This window comes from Peromyscus maniculatus, chromosome 22 (assembly GCF_049852395.1).
Source record: "Peromyscus maniculatus bairdii isolate BWxNUB_F1_BW_parent chromosome 22, HU_Pman_BW_mat_3.1, whole genome shotgun sequence".
Taxonomy (NCBI): Eukaryota; Metazoa; Chordata; class Mammalia; order Rodentia; family Cricetidae; genus Peromyscus; species Peromyscus maniculatus.
In genome coordinates, this window is record NC_134873.1 from 48,365,092 (window position 1) to 48,378,205 (window position 13,114).

The 13,114-nt window shown below is 46.4% G+C and overlaps 1 long non-coding RNA gene across 1 annotated transcript; it reads left to right on the top strand.

The window, feature by feature from the left end:
- Nucleotides 1–3,671: 3,671 nt before the first annotated feature.
- Nucleotides 3,672–10,107, top strand: LOC143270288 (uncharacterized). Its single transcript, XR_013047436.1, has 4 exons — nt 3,672–3,968; nt 5,812–5,922; nt 7,622–7,726; nt 9,875–10,107. It is a non-coding gene; the product is annotated as an uncharacterized LOC143270288 (long non-coding RNA).
- The last annotated feature ends 3,007 nt before the right edge of the window (nt 10,108–13,114 follow it).

The following is a 13,114-nucleotide window of genomic DNA, read 5'->3' on the forward strand; positions in this document are numbered from 1 at the left end:
AAGCACCCTGGCAAAGATCCTCTTGTGGTGATATATTGTGTCCCCCAATATATTGTGCATCCTAATAAACTTATCTGGGGTCAGAGAACAGAACAGCCACTAGATAGACATAGAGGCCAGAAAATGGTGGCACTCACACCTTTAATCCTATCACTTGGGAGGCAGAGATCCATCCAGATCTCTGTGAGTTCAAAGCCACACTGGAAACAGCCAGGCACGGTGACTCACGGCTTTATTTTATTTATTTATTTATTTATTTATTTATTTATTTATTTATTTATTTATTTCAGTTTTTCAAGACAGGGTTTCTCTGTGTAACCCTGGCTGTCCTGGAACTCACTTGGTAGCCCAGGCTGGCCTCCAACTCACAGAGATCTGCCTGCCTCTGCCTCCCGAGTGCTGGGATTAAAGGCGTGTGTCACTGCCGCCCGGCTACTCATGCCTTTAATCCCAGGAAGTGATGGCAGAAAGCAGAAAGGTATATAAGGCATGAAGACCAGGAACTAGAACTGGTTAAGCTTTTAGGCTTTTAGCAGCACTTCAGCTGAGATTCATTCTGGATGAGGACTCAGAGGCTTACAGTCTGAGGAAACAGATCAGCTGAGGAACTGGTGAGATGAGGTTAGCTGTGGCTTGTTCTGCTTCTCTGATCTTCCAGCATTCACCCCAATACCTGGCCCTGGACTTGATTTTATTAATAAGACCATTTAAGATTCATGCTACATCCTCTGACTTCACCACAACATGGTAGAGAAGCAGAAAAGGAATTAGCTACATGCAGAAGGGCTGGCTGGGAGCAACTTCGAGCTATAAATCCACTCTCATGAGACTTGGTTCACTTCTTCGGAGTAACGTTAATCTGTCCCTGAAAATGGAGCTACTATGACCTAACTATATTTCCCTAAGCCCCACCCTTTAGAGGTCCCACCACACTAACACCACCACCCTGGGAAACAAGCTTTGAGAGAGTGAACTTTCAAGAGATAATTCACGGCCATACCATAGCATCAGATGAGATTTGAACTCAGGTCTGTGTGGAGGCCCAAATTACTCAAGGTCTGAGAATCTGAGCTTGCTTTACCCAGCAGCGTTGCATAAGGGGATGGTTTGACCATGGGCGTGGTTACCAGGTGTTTGGAAGGGTCTGCACTTGGCTGTATCTAGCAAGGGTGGGGTCTTTTGCCTCGACCCTTGGCATTATTATAAAAAGCCCTTTTGAATAAAGTTCTGGGCCGAAGGGTATTGACCCAGGTCCTCCCAAAGCTATCCTGTGTTTTTTTTTTTCTTCTCAGCTAGGCCTATCATTCTGCCTGATATTTTCTTACCCCTCTCTCAAGAGTACCCAGGGTATGTCTGCAGACTCCAAAGGCTGCCGTTACCAAACCAGTAAGCAAGCAATCATTGACTTACTGTCCATCCCCAAGACTTGACAAGCCTCTCCCTTCCAGCCTCACACCATGTATATATAGGCTTCTTTCATACTATTATAAGTCTGTTAAGGATGTAGGCCATACAAGTGCCCTTGATAGCTGGGTGAGGTAACTCCCTACAGGAGCCTAAGATACCAACAGGCAGCCATCTCTCACAGATGTGAGTCAAACTCTCCCCCACCTCTCCTGGTGTGGGGGGTATCCTTAGTCCTTTGCTGGTACAACTTAATGTCTGTAATTTATAGACAAAGCTTGAGCAAGCGTTACAAAGCTTCCTTTAAAACAGTGGCTAGAAGATGAGAGAGTTGGTATGAAACTAAAATGCAGGCTTCGTAATTAGATCTGCTACACTCAAACCCATTATATTGACATCATCATAAAATTCACACTCTTCCAGTCCCCAGAGATGACCGTTTGAATCGGGAGGAGATGAGCAAAACCATGACTTCATGGGCCACAGTGCCAAAAGCTTAGCTCAATATTTCTCTAACAGTTTTCTTTCACGACCTCTTCATACTCTGAAAAATTACTGTAGAGCCCAAGGAACTAAAGTTTATCTTGAGTTGTATCTATCAATATTTACAGTTTTAGAAATGAAGGCTGAAAAATTCGGAAATGTTTACTCATTAATCCATTAAAAACAATCAAGACAGTGCATGGTAATACAAATCTTTTCAGGAAACAATTATATTTTCCAAAACCAAAATATTTAGTCAGAGGGACATTGCTTCGTGTTTTTACAAATCTCTTTAATTTCCAATTTAACAGAAAACAGCTGGGTTCTCCTGTTTCTGCATCCAGTCTATTATGATGTCAAACATCATGGCGAACTTGGGGGTAAAAGTGAAAAAGGCAAAAGATTATCATAGTTCCAACCTGATGGGTCCCTCAAAAGGGTCTCAGAGACATGGGGGGTGGGGGGCGGTCCTGGACCACACTTTGGAGACCACTGTCTCAAAGAGTGTGATTTTCCTGTGATATAGAACATTGACTGGGACAATGGTAGGTCTCAAAAGGAGTGATGTTCCAACTCCTGATGTCATGAGACAAGCCCCTAAGACAAGTGCAGGTTCATTCAGGTGCCACCTTAACCCCACTGGACTGGTGCAGAGGAGTCCCAGCAGGGGTCTGGCCAGAAAGATGTCACCTTCCCATGGCAACCACCCATCTGAATGATGGACTCTAAGCCCAGGAAAAGGATAGAGATTTAGTCCCCAAATCCAAGTTGCTCTGAGCCCTGGGATACCTGAGTCAGGTGGGCTGGGGAAACTTAGCTCTGGAGAAGAAGGCAGTACTCTCAGAGTGGGCCAAGAGGCAACCAGCCAAAGCCTAAAATTACAGTGGCACCTTGGATGGCAGTTATGCCCAATAATACCAAGGGTGACAATAAGAATATATCACTAATAATATATTAAGCACTACCACGAATGGAGCACTTTGAGGCAGGCGGTGCGCCAAGCACTTGATGTAAATCTTTTATTATTAATCCCTCACGATCGCCTCCTGGAGATAGCTATTAGCCTAATCCCCTTTTATAGCCAGACAGACCAAGGCAGGAAAATGTGAAGTTATCCATCAAAATCACAAGTCTCCATTGTGGTTGACCTGGAATTTGGCTCCGGATCTACCAGGTTCCAAGAACCCGCTTGCTGCTCAACCACGCTAAGTGGGGAAACTGCTGACCGTGGGAACGTCACCCGTGGAGGACCAGACCGCATGTCTCCTGTTGAGAGAGAAGGCTGTTGTCACAGCTGGAGCAGTATTACTGCTCCCTGTGGGAGGGACCGTGAAGGCAGAGTGGATGGACCCTGTTCCTAGTGTAGGCAGCGTTCTAGAGGGCTCAAAGACGAACAGTTCCAGGGACACCGTCAAGACTTAGGGGAGGCAGGGAAGTGGGGAGCTGAGGCAACCACAGCCTTCGGGGCATGGTCCCCCAAGGTTCAGGCGTCCTCTTGCACCCTTCTCAGTCCACCTACACCTGTGTATAGCAGTAAGGACCAAGTCAACTTGACATTGCTCCCACCAGCTGAAGTTCGGCACCCCTGCCTCCTCCCCCGACCCCCATAAAAACCATGCCCCATCAAAGAAGCTCTGACCCGGGGGTCCTTAGCAACCCTGCTGCCCAGCAGGCTGTCTGGCACAAGTCCCACTCTCGCATCCCACCCCTTCTGACCTCAGCCTCTCCGAGGTGCAGGAATGTCCCCCGTCAACAAGCTCTATCGCCCCCACTCCGTGGAAAAAAAAGGGGGAGGGGGAAACTGCGCGAATTCCATTCCAAGGCATCCTCCCTTCTCCGGAACCAGAGGCTCCAAGGAGTTCAGCTTTGCACGCGTGCGCGCTTGCGCTGTTGAATTTGCGTGCAGAGAAGCACAAAAGACCTAACCGGATATACCTGTTCTTTCCCAATGACCTGAGAGCCCGAAGTTTATGTTAAGCCTTGGGTTATGGCAGCGCTTGCACGCAAGGCTCCGCAGCTCCCTCCCACAGGCGATTCGGAGGAGGAGGTGGTGGTGTGGAGGACAGCGGAGCCGCTCTGAGGTGACAGCACATAATTTAAATCCCCCTAAGCTTTCCAAGCATGCAGACTGTTCCTTTTCTTTCTTTCTTTCTTTTTTTTTTTTCCTGTCAGCATATCACCTAAGTGATTTGTTCCACTCAGGCAAGAAATATCTGATGGGAACCATATTGCTCGTAAGCCCCGGAGTGAAGCTTAGCCGGTGTGTGGCTAGACAGATGTCAGCTGAGGCGCAACAGACCCCCCCCCCCCAGACCCTGTACTTCTGAGCCAGGTCGTGACTAAGGGGTTCGAGGATTGGAGGCTTTAAACACAGTACTCACGTGTCTGTCTCATACCTCATCTCTCATAACTGGCTTTATTTTTACTGAGAAAGTCTGCAGAACAACGTTGGCTATGCAACCCCAATGACCCGGGTTCGAGCCCAACCTGAGAGGGTGTCACACCTCCAACCACTGTCCACTGTCCTCTGAGATATAGGACTTGGTGGTGGTTACAGGTGAGCAGTTAGACACACTTCAGTGGTGAGGATCTTACTTAAGCGGTCAGGTGCAGGACCCACCCCAGGACTGCTTTGCCTCGAACGAGCTGCTTCAGCTTTGAGGCAAGGAACTTCTCTCTGCACCTCAGTGAGCTCATCTGTAAAATGGGCGAGCTGGTCCTCACCTACAATACTGTCATTTGCAGTTTTGCAAATAACAATCGCATTATTATGGCCATTATTATTACTAGTATTTCCGAGGACCTCTGCAGCTGGAGTTTTCCTGGTCCTGCCCTGCTACCGAGGCCCCGTGATCCCGCAACCACTCAGACCTAAGTAAACACACAGAGGCTTATATTAATTAAAACTGCTGGGCCATTAGCTCAGGCTTACTACTGACTAGATCTTACACTTAAACTCAGCCCATTTCTGTTCATCTGTATGTTGCCACGTGTTCCATGGCTTTGCCTGTGTGCTGTTACATGCTGCTCCCTGGATGGTGGGCTGGTGTCTCCTGACTCAGCCTTCCTGTTCCCAGTTCCCAGAATTCTCCTTGTCTGCTGATTCCACCTATACTTCCTGCCTGGCTACTGGCCAATCCGCGTTTTACTTATCAACCAATCAGAGCAACATATTTTCACAGCATACAGAAAGACATTTCCATCAGACCTCACCATCCATGCAATTCCTTTAAGATTCTTAGTTTAAAGTGTTTGCTCTGATGAAGCGAAGCAAGGAAAACTATAATACTCTGATTTAGTAAGAGCGTCCTAAGCCCTCCTCACCCCCTTCCACTTATCTCACGGTCTCTGTATCCACAATACTGTCGAGGGGCTCCACAGCCTGCCTGAGGCTGTACTTCCACTCAAAAACCTCCTGCCCTGGCCCTCCCCTCCTCCATGTAGAACCATTTCAACACCGGGGCTGCTTTGGCCTGCACTTCCGCTGATTTCGTTCCGTCTCACATGATTCCAGTGCATATCCTCAGGTCTGGAGCCTTGGGGACTTAGTCTTCCATGTGGCCTCCTCCATCTTTCTTTCTCCACCACCCGCTGTACACTCATGGGGGTGAATTAACTGCTGAACCCTGCGGATTTCCTCACAGTAGAGAGAGAATGCGCCACAGGGTTGGGGTAGAAGTTTACCAGTAGGGTAGAGAGCGCTAGCTCCACTCTCTAAGGACGCTCTTTCAGCATGGCCAGTGGGAATGGTTAGACCACAATAGCTAACTTTGATCACTTCTTCAGGAAAGATTGAACTGATCACCTTGGTAAACGTGTGACCACTGAAAGAAGTGTCCAGACAATTAGAGTATGTCCTTGGAAGACCATTTCATTTTCTTAAAGAAATATGAACTTTCTTACCAATAAATGTTTACTTAACAGGAGTCTGTGGTTGTCCATGTGGCCAAGAGAACGGGGACTGTACATTTCGCTTCTCCCAGGCTCACGAGGCACAGCGGGGACTCGAAGTTGCTTATTGGGAGGGAGAACCCTGTAAGTAAACTGAGGATTCAAAGTGTGTGGTATCTTTTGGGGTGAGCATTATAAAACAAAAATAAACGGTTACAGCGCATCTTCAGAAAGTGAGAAGGAAGGGAGGTTAGCGAAGGCAGAGGGGTTAAATAAACTTTGGAGACAGGAAGTGGGTAAAACACATCACCACCCATGCAGGGGGGCGGGGAGCTGTATAGTGCAGCGCAGTGAGGGGGTGTGACATCTCAGGTCCCCTCATGGCAACCGCAATTCAGGCTTAAAGGGAGAGCAAGGCTCGGCTCTGGCATATGGTCCTGCTTGTGTTTCTTGAGGCATTTCAGCAATGTTAATGAACGTGGCCAAGCTGGCTTTAGTGGGCAAGAGTTCTGCCCTCTCAAGGCAGTGTGTGCACGCTTTCCACCGGTCCTGGCGGTGGCCAGCTTCCCGCTGCTATTCTTACCCTCCCCACTCACTCCCTTGCCCGGGGACGGACCAGAGCAGAGAGATGTCAACGCCAGAACCCCAGAGTTTGGGAGAGTCCGAGACACGTGACCAGCGAGGAAGGTGCATGGCTTTCCTTCCGGGTCTGAAAGGGAGATTGGTGCTGAGGCGTTATTTTAGGGGATGGGGGAGGGTGGGGGGAGGCCCCGCCCCCATGCCTGGAAGGTTTCTAATGATTTGATCTTAGAAGCCCCCACAACAGTTTCTACCATGACTCTGACAGGCTGTGAGTAAGTGTCCCTTCATCTATCTGCATTAGGTAAATGTCTGTCTTACCAGTGCTGGGGGGAATTAGCTTCGCTGGCAGAATTTCACAAGTGCCTGTGGTAATGGAAGGCTGCCAAGGTGTATCTAGGTAACTCAGGAGACGTGATACCTCCAGATCTGTGGGGTTCTAAGAGATAGATAGTTTCTGATCTCCCATAGAGATCTTGAACCGATATAAAGAGGAGGAGGGAACATTTATCTCAGAGAGTCACAGCTACACAAAACACCTTATCGAGGGCCCTGACTACTGAAACATTGAGCCTTGAAAAATCACGAACGAAGATTCCCAGAGTCTGCAGGGGAGCGAGTCAAATAGCATGAGACCCTACAGATCAAGTCCCTGCGGCCTGCTTGCGTGCAAAAATTCTACCACCAGCGGCTCCCTCCGAGAAACTTGGGAACTTGGAAAGGGAATGGCCCTCTTTCTATATATTCAGTCAAGTGTATGCTGGCTGAAAGCAGTTCCAGACCAGCTCACACACCACCCATCTTAGTTTTATTTGAAAGTAAGCTTAGAGGTGTTAGGTCTAAAATACGGGACAAACAGCTAACTGAGGTGTCCATCAATGTATCAAAGCGGATGCTGGCGGCCAGGTTATTCCAGCATCCCCAGTCTACCGGTTACAGGGTCCTCCCGGCTGGCATACCCGGCCCCCACCCTGAACTCTGCAGCCCAGATATTGGGGTGGGCTTCCCTTCCCCCAGCTCCTCTGGCCCCTATGTAACTCAGCCACTCTCTTGGCCAGTTTCTTGGCCCATGCACCTCCTGTCCCCTCTCCCTTCTCCCTTCCCCCTCCTCCCCCTGGCTTGGCTCAGGGTCATGTCCACTCTGGACTCTTCCAGACGTCCCTGCCTCTAATTATGTTCTCCCTTTAATCTACAATAAACCCTCCCCTCCAGTATACCTAGGAGCAGTCATGTCCTTCTTTATATTTCTCTTTTCGTTCAACAGGGACATCCAAGTGTACAGAGACCAATCTCAGAAGCACAAAAAATTCCCTAACCCATCACATCATGTATGGTACAGACACTGGACCAGCCACGACAATAATGTCAGGTAATGTCTTGGCTCTAATGGAATTAGTCATATGTTCATTTATGGTGGGGGGAATATATTAGGTTTCAACCATTTATTAGCTGCAGATTGTGAAGGAAAACCAGCCTGGTGTGTTGACCCTGTGAAAGCAGTTACAGTTTCTAATTTCCACGCGCCCTCTGTGGCATGTGATACGTTTCAGAAACTCACTTAAAATTGAGAAAATAAGCTGTTCCTTAAGCAACACAAAACAGCTCATTTATGAATCTAAGAAGATTAAAGAATATGATTTTACTGTGTTTGTTTAGAACCTGTGCCAACTTTTTTTTCTCCCAGAAGCACAAATCTGATTTTTCTTTTCTCAAAAGGAAAGAAGAAAGAAATGAAGAAAGAAAGAAAGAAAGAAAGAAAGAAAGAAAGAAAGAAAGAAAGAAAGAAAGAAAGAAAGGCCTTTAACAGAACCAAATATTTTTTTAAAAAGAGTGTTTTACAACGAGATTGTAACACTCAGAAATCTTGACAAGTAATTCACCTTTGTTTTGAGAGTGGGATTTTTGCACTGTTATATATGTGCCTTTGGGATTGATTTTATTTTTTATGGTTACATCATTGGGTTATTAGAGTTCTGTATGATTTAATATAAAAAATGAGACCATTCTCCAACTAGTTGTTTATAATCTCATATGATTTAATTTCCACAAGAAGTCTTTTAAAAATGAAATTTCAACCATGTTGCTTGGAACTTTGCAATGAGTTCCCACCGGGTTTGTAAGAAAATCCAACCATTTACTTACTTGGGCCCACATCACCCGGACCTGGGCCACCCTTCACTGTGAACTGCTCTCCAGCCAGCCTCGTAGCCCCTAACAGCACCTTAAATATCACAGCGCTTTCTCACCTCAACTGAGCTTGCTGTTGTCTCGTCTAGAACATCCCTCCCTGGTCTTTTCACCCTTACTTAGCCTTCATCACGTATTTCCTGTATTTTTTCTAAAGAGGTGTCCCACATCCACCCCATTGCTGCCTGTCCCACCACCCTCTTATGACCTGGCACCCATTGCCATATTCTCCTCTTCTTTCTTGGTTGGTTTATGTCTGTGAGTTTGGATCTGTTACAAGCATGTCTCCCAAAGGATTGTGTTGGTAGCCTAGGCCTCTGTGTGGCAGAATTTAAAAGTAGTGGGATTGTTAAAAGAGAGAGCCCTGTGTGGGTTCCTTAGATCACTGGGGCATTGCCCGCTGGAAGAATTAATGTCATTCTTGTGGGACTCTTGCTCACTCTCTTAAGAGTGGGTCATTACCGAGAAGAGAGATTGGTCTGTCCTCACAGTCTGGCCTTCTGTCTACCATGAGATTTCTTCTACACATGATCCTGGGCATTGTAATGTCACTCACCAGTGGGCCTCCATGAAAGCTGAGCAGAAGCAATGGACCCCCTCTCCCTCCACCCCTAAATTATCAGTGGGCTCTCTTTGCCAACTTTGTATTGATTTTATGTGTCAACTACCAACTAACTATAAATCCATGCATCATAGGAAAAATGCAGTTCAAGACAGGTATCAATCAATGTCATCCATGTAGACTCTGCCATGGTAAAGTCAGAGAAAATAGGTGGTGTGTGTGTGTGTGTGTGTGTGTGTGTGTGTGTGTGTGTGTGTGTTATGTATATGTGTCTGGTGTGGTGTACGTGTTTGCGTGTATATGTGTGTGTTGATCTGAAGGTAGACAGATAAAGTTGATGTTCTCTATAGTGTCTAATTTTCTGTTGTTAAAGTTTGAAATCAAAACTTCAGCTGGGCATGTGAAAAGAGGAAAGGCTATTGGAGAATCAATTCAAAATGAAAAGGTTTAAAAGGATTATTGTAAATATTAAGAAAGAAAGTGCATAGATGTGTGTGATGAGAGTAGCTGTTTCCACTTAAGCTGTACATCACGCATTTAAGGTGAATCGGCTATAATGGGGCATTTCCCCCAATGCTTGAGATGGAAAAGAAGATGATTACCTCTTTTCTGGAAGGTGGTGTCTTTGACTCAGTCTCCTTATCTGGGAATTTACCCTATAGAGAACTGGCCATGCTTAAGATATATAAAACAAAGATATTCAATAAAGTATTTATAATTGATAATAACTAGTGGTAACTTGGGGGTCCATAACATTTTTTTTTTCAGAAAGGCTTAACCAAAGTGGGAGGACCTACCCTGAATGTGGGAGGCACCAGTGATGGACCGAGGCCTCAGACTGAATAAAAAGAGGGAAGTGAGCTGAGCGGCCATGCCCATCGCCGCATCCTGACTGTGGACGCCTTGTGATTGGCTGCCCCACAGCCCTGGCACCAGGGCGTCCCTTCTGTGGTGGACAATATCCTCAAACTGTAACCAAATAAACCCTTCCTTCTTTAAGGTGATTTTGTCAGATCCTTTGTGAGAAAAGCAGCTAAATATAGCACCGAAATGTTCAGCCACAAGAGCAGTACATTCAGAGATAGCAATAAGATGGGATAGTTTGTAGCTGTGAAAGATGCTCCATGTTTATTGGTATGGATAGACAAGTGTAATGATGAGGCATTGAGCCAACGAGAATGCGGCAGCTTTCAAGCTGTGCAGAGAGTAAAACCCACATGTTCCCATCACTACTTTTATGCCTGCATTTTAGCATAAAGAAAGATAAGGTGTCCCCCCAAATGTCAAAGTGGGAATCTCTCATTCTCTTCTCCTGGATTGGTTGAGATGCTCCGCACTAGGCAAGTTAAAGATAGTATGTGGAAGGAGGGGAATATCCACCCATGTGGTGCTCTCTCCTTCATTTGATTTCCCACCTTATTCATTGACTCCATTAGCTCAGTGTTCCGGGGTTTCTGAAAGCTCAGCCACGAGGCTCGTACAGGGACAGGGATGCTGAGCGTTCACCAGCAACCGAGCTGAAAGACAATCTACCTATCTGGTCCATGAAGGGGTGGCGGGCTTGGGGTGGCATTGACGGTCTTATTTTCTGGGCAGTGATGACAAGGCAGTGGCTGATAAGGGTGATTTCCTCTCCTGTGAGCCGAAGCAAACACTTGTGGAGTTCCTGGCGCATGGCAGCACTATGCAGGGTGATCTACATTTAGGAGAATCTTGCCTAATCGCTACAATCACTCTGCGCTCATCAAATTGTTAGCGTCATGTTAGGAAGAAGGGAAAGGGGAGGTGCAGTGGAAAAGAATCATTACGGGACTTGTGTTGAAAGGGCCAAGCAGATGCCATAACAGGCTGCTCAGTCTTCTCTCAGAGATCAGGCCACAATTTCAGTTTCCTGAGACTGGAGCAGCAGTTTCTGGGAGGGCCATGAACAAAAGACATAGTCCTTGCAGTAGCTCCCTTTCTGCATGTACTCTGACTGCTCAAGGTTCAGCCAGTTGTTTACTGTCTGGGACCCCTCACCAACTTAGAGCTACGTGCGTGGGTCAATGTGAACGTGTGAGGGCAGCCAGTCCCCACGGCAGCTAAAAGACAAAGCCTGGGACTTGTCCAGGCCTGCCCCCAAAATGATAACTGTAACCCCCAACCAGTAAATTCAAAGGTTACACACCCTCACCCAATCATATGATGCCAAGGCTTGTACCACCCTGCTTGTGGTTTTTCCCTTTAAACCCCCTCACCCTGAGAGCTCAGGGCCATCCTCCTTCACCTGGCTAGCCATTGTGTTGGACACGGACCAAGCCTGGGCTTTTAATAAACACCTGTGTGTTTTGCATTTGAGACAGACTTTCCCGAACATTATTCGTCTTCCCCACATAGCTCTGCTTGTAATGAGTGGCCGGATGTGACATCGGGTCAGGCCTCTAGATGAGAACTCCATCAACACAGCTAGAGAGAGAATCATTTTTACTAATAACTTCAAGCTAATCTAGAAGGAAATGTGTTCATCTGACGGTCCGGCTGGATATATGGGAATGGAGGGAAATGTTTGCTGTGCATTCTTAACTAAAATAGGGGAAGAGAACACCCATAATGCAAATAAAACTACGTATCGAGTAGGATTCCAATACTGCAAAATAAAGAACTCTCTATCTGCCAGGTACAAAATGGTAAATGTTTCTCTTGGTGATGGGAAGGTTTTCTTCTTTGTACTTTTATGATTTTCCCTAAACAACAATATATTTCTACTGTGAGCTGAGAAGTCAAACATGAGAAATTTTTGTATTGGATGAGTGGTTCCACGTCGTGTCTATTTCTCCACAAATATCCATTCATATCCTGATATGATAATACACGCCATATGTATGTATGTACATGTATGCTGTACTCATATGCATAAGGTGCTCACATGTATGTATGCAATGTTCTGGAGTTCTGGGGTACACCTTCCATTCCTACCAGGGTCCTCTTTGCCTCTTGTGAACTCTCCAATCCTCTACACGCTCAGACCACTCTTCTGGAAAGATGAACCCCGAGTACTGCAACCCCAGCCTTCTTGTGAGGGTTTCTGGAAGGTGCCATTCCCAAGCTCAGCTTGGGTAGCATCACCATGGACCCTGCCTTTGAGCTCCATGGCCACTTTCTGGGAAGCCAGCCATGCTTTGCCGACCTGCAGCCTTCCTCATATGCCCTCTAACAGTGATGTTTAAAAAGTGTTGCCTACATTATTCGAATGTAAAGAAGAATCCCCAAGGGAGTGAAACCCTAGAACCGACCAGCTCCAAGGACCCTATGAGACATACTGCTGGGCAGGCACCCTCAGACTCGATGGAGGGACCATAGGACTCCCTACCTGGGACTTCAGCTTTAGGGTTACAGCAAAGGTTTTCTCCTGACATTAGCTACATTCTTCCCTTCCTTTTCTTATGCGTTTTCTGAAAGACAGTTTAAACAGGACAGTGTGTCGGACTTCAGCATACAGTTTGTGTTCTCCCATGCCCTTTTCCTTTTGCATCTGGTAGGTCTTCTCTCTCATTCTAGTACTTTCTTTGTAAAAAAGTCTGCATATCCTTAGCCACCAAGGCAGTGTCTCTGGGGGCCCAACTCTGATCATCACCACATACCTGTAAATAATTAATAAGCTGTGTTTGGTTAATGAGCAACATCCCGCTCCGATATTAATAACAGATTTTAAAATCTAGATACAGCTGGTGACAATTAATGACACCAGGTTGTCTCAGGGTTTCAAAGCATTAGCTTAGAGAGGGAGACTGAATGCTGCCAGATGGGACCAAGCTTAAAAAAAATAACAAAAAAAAATATAGAGTGTAAGGGGTCTTAGGATATGCAAGTTCATACACATGCACACACAGTGGGATGTCCTTGTCTCATACAAATGTCAACGCTGTCATCACCTCCCAAGACCCTGTGACTCCTCCTCATTGCTATGATCCTCTTCAGCTATTCATTTCCCGAGAGCAAGCATATTTTTCAAATCAAAACTTGGGGCTC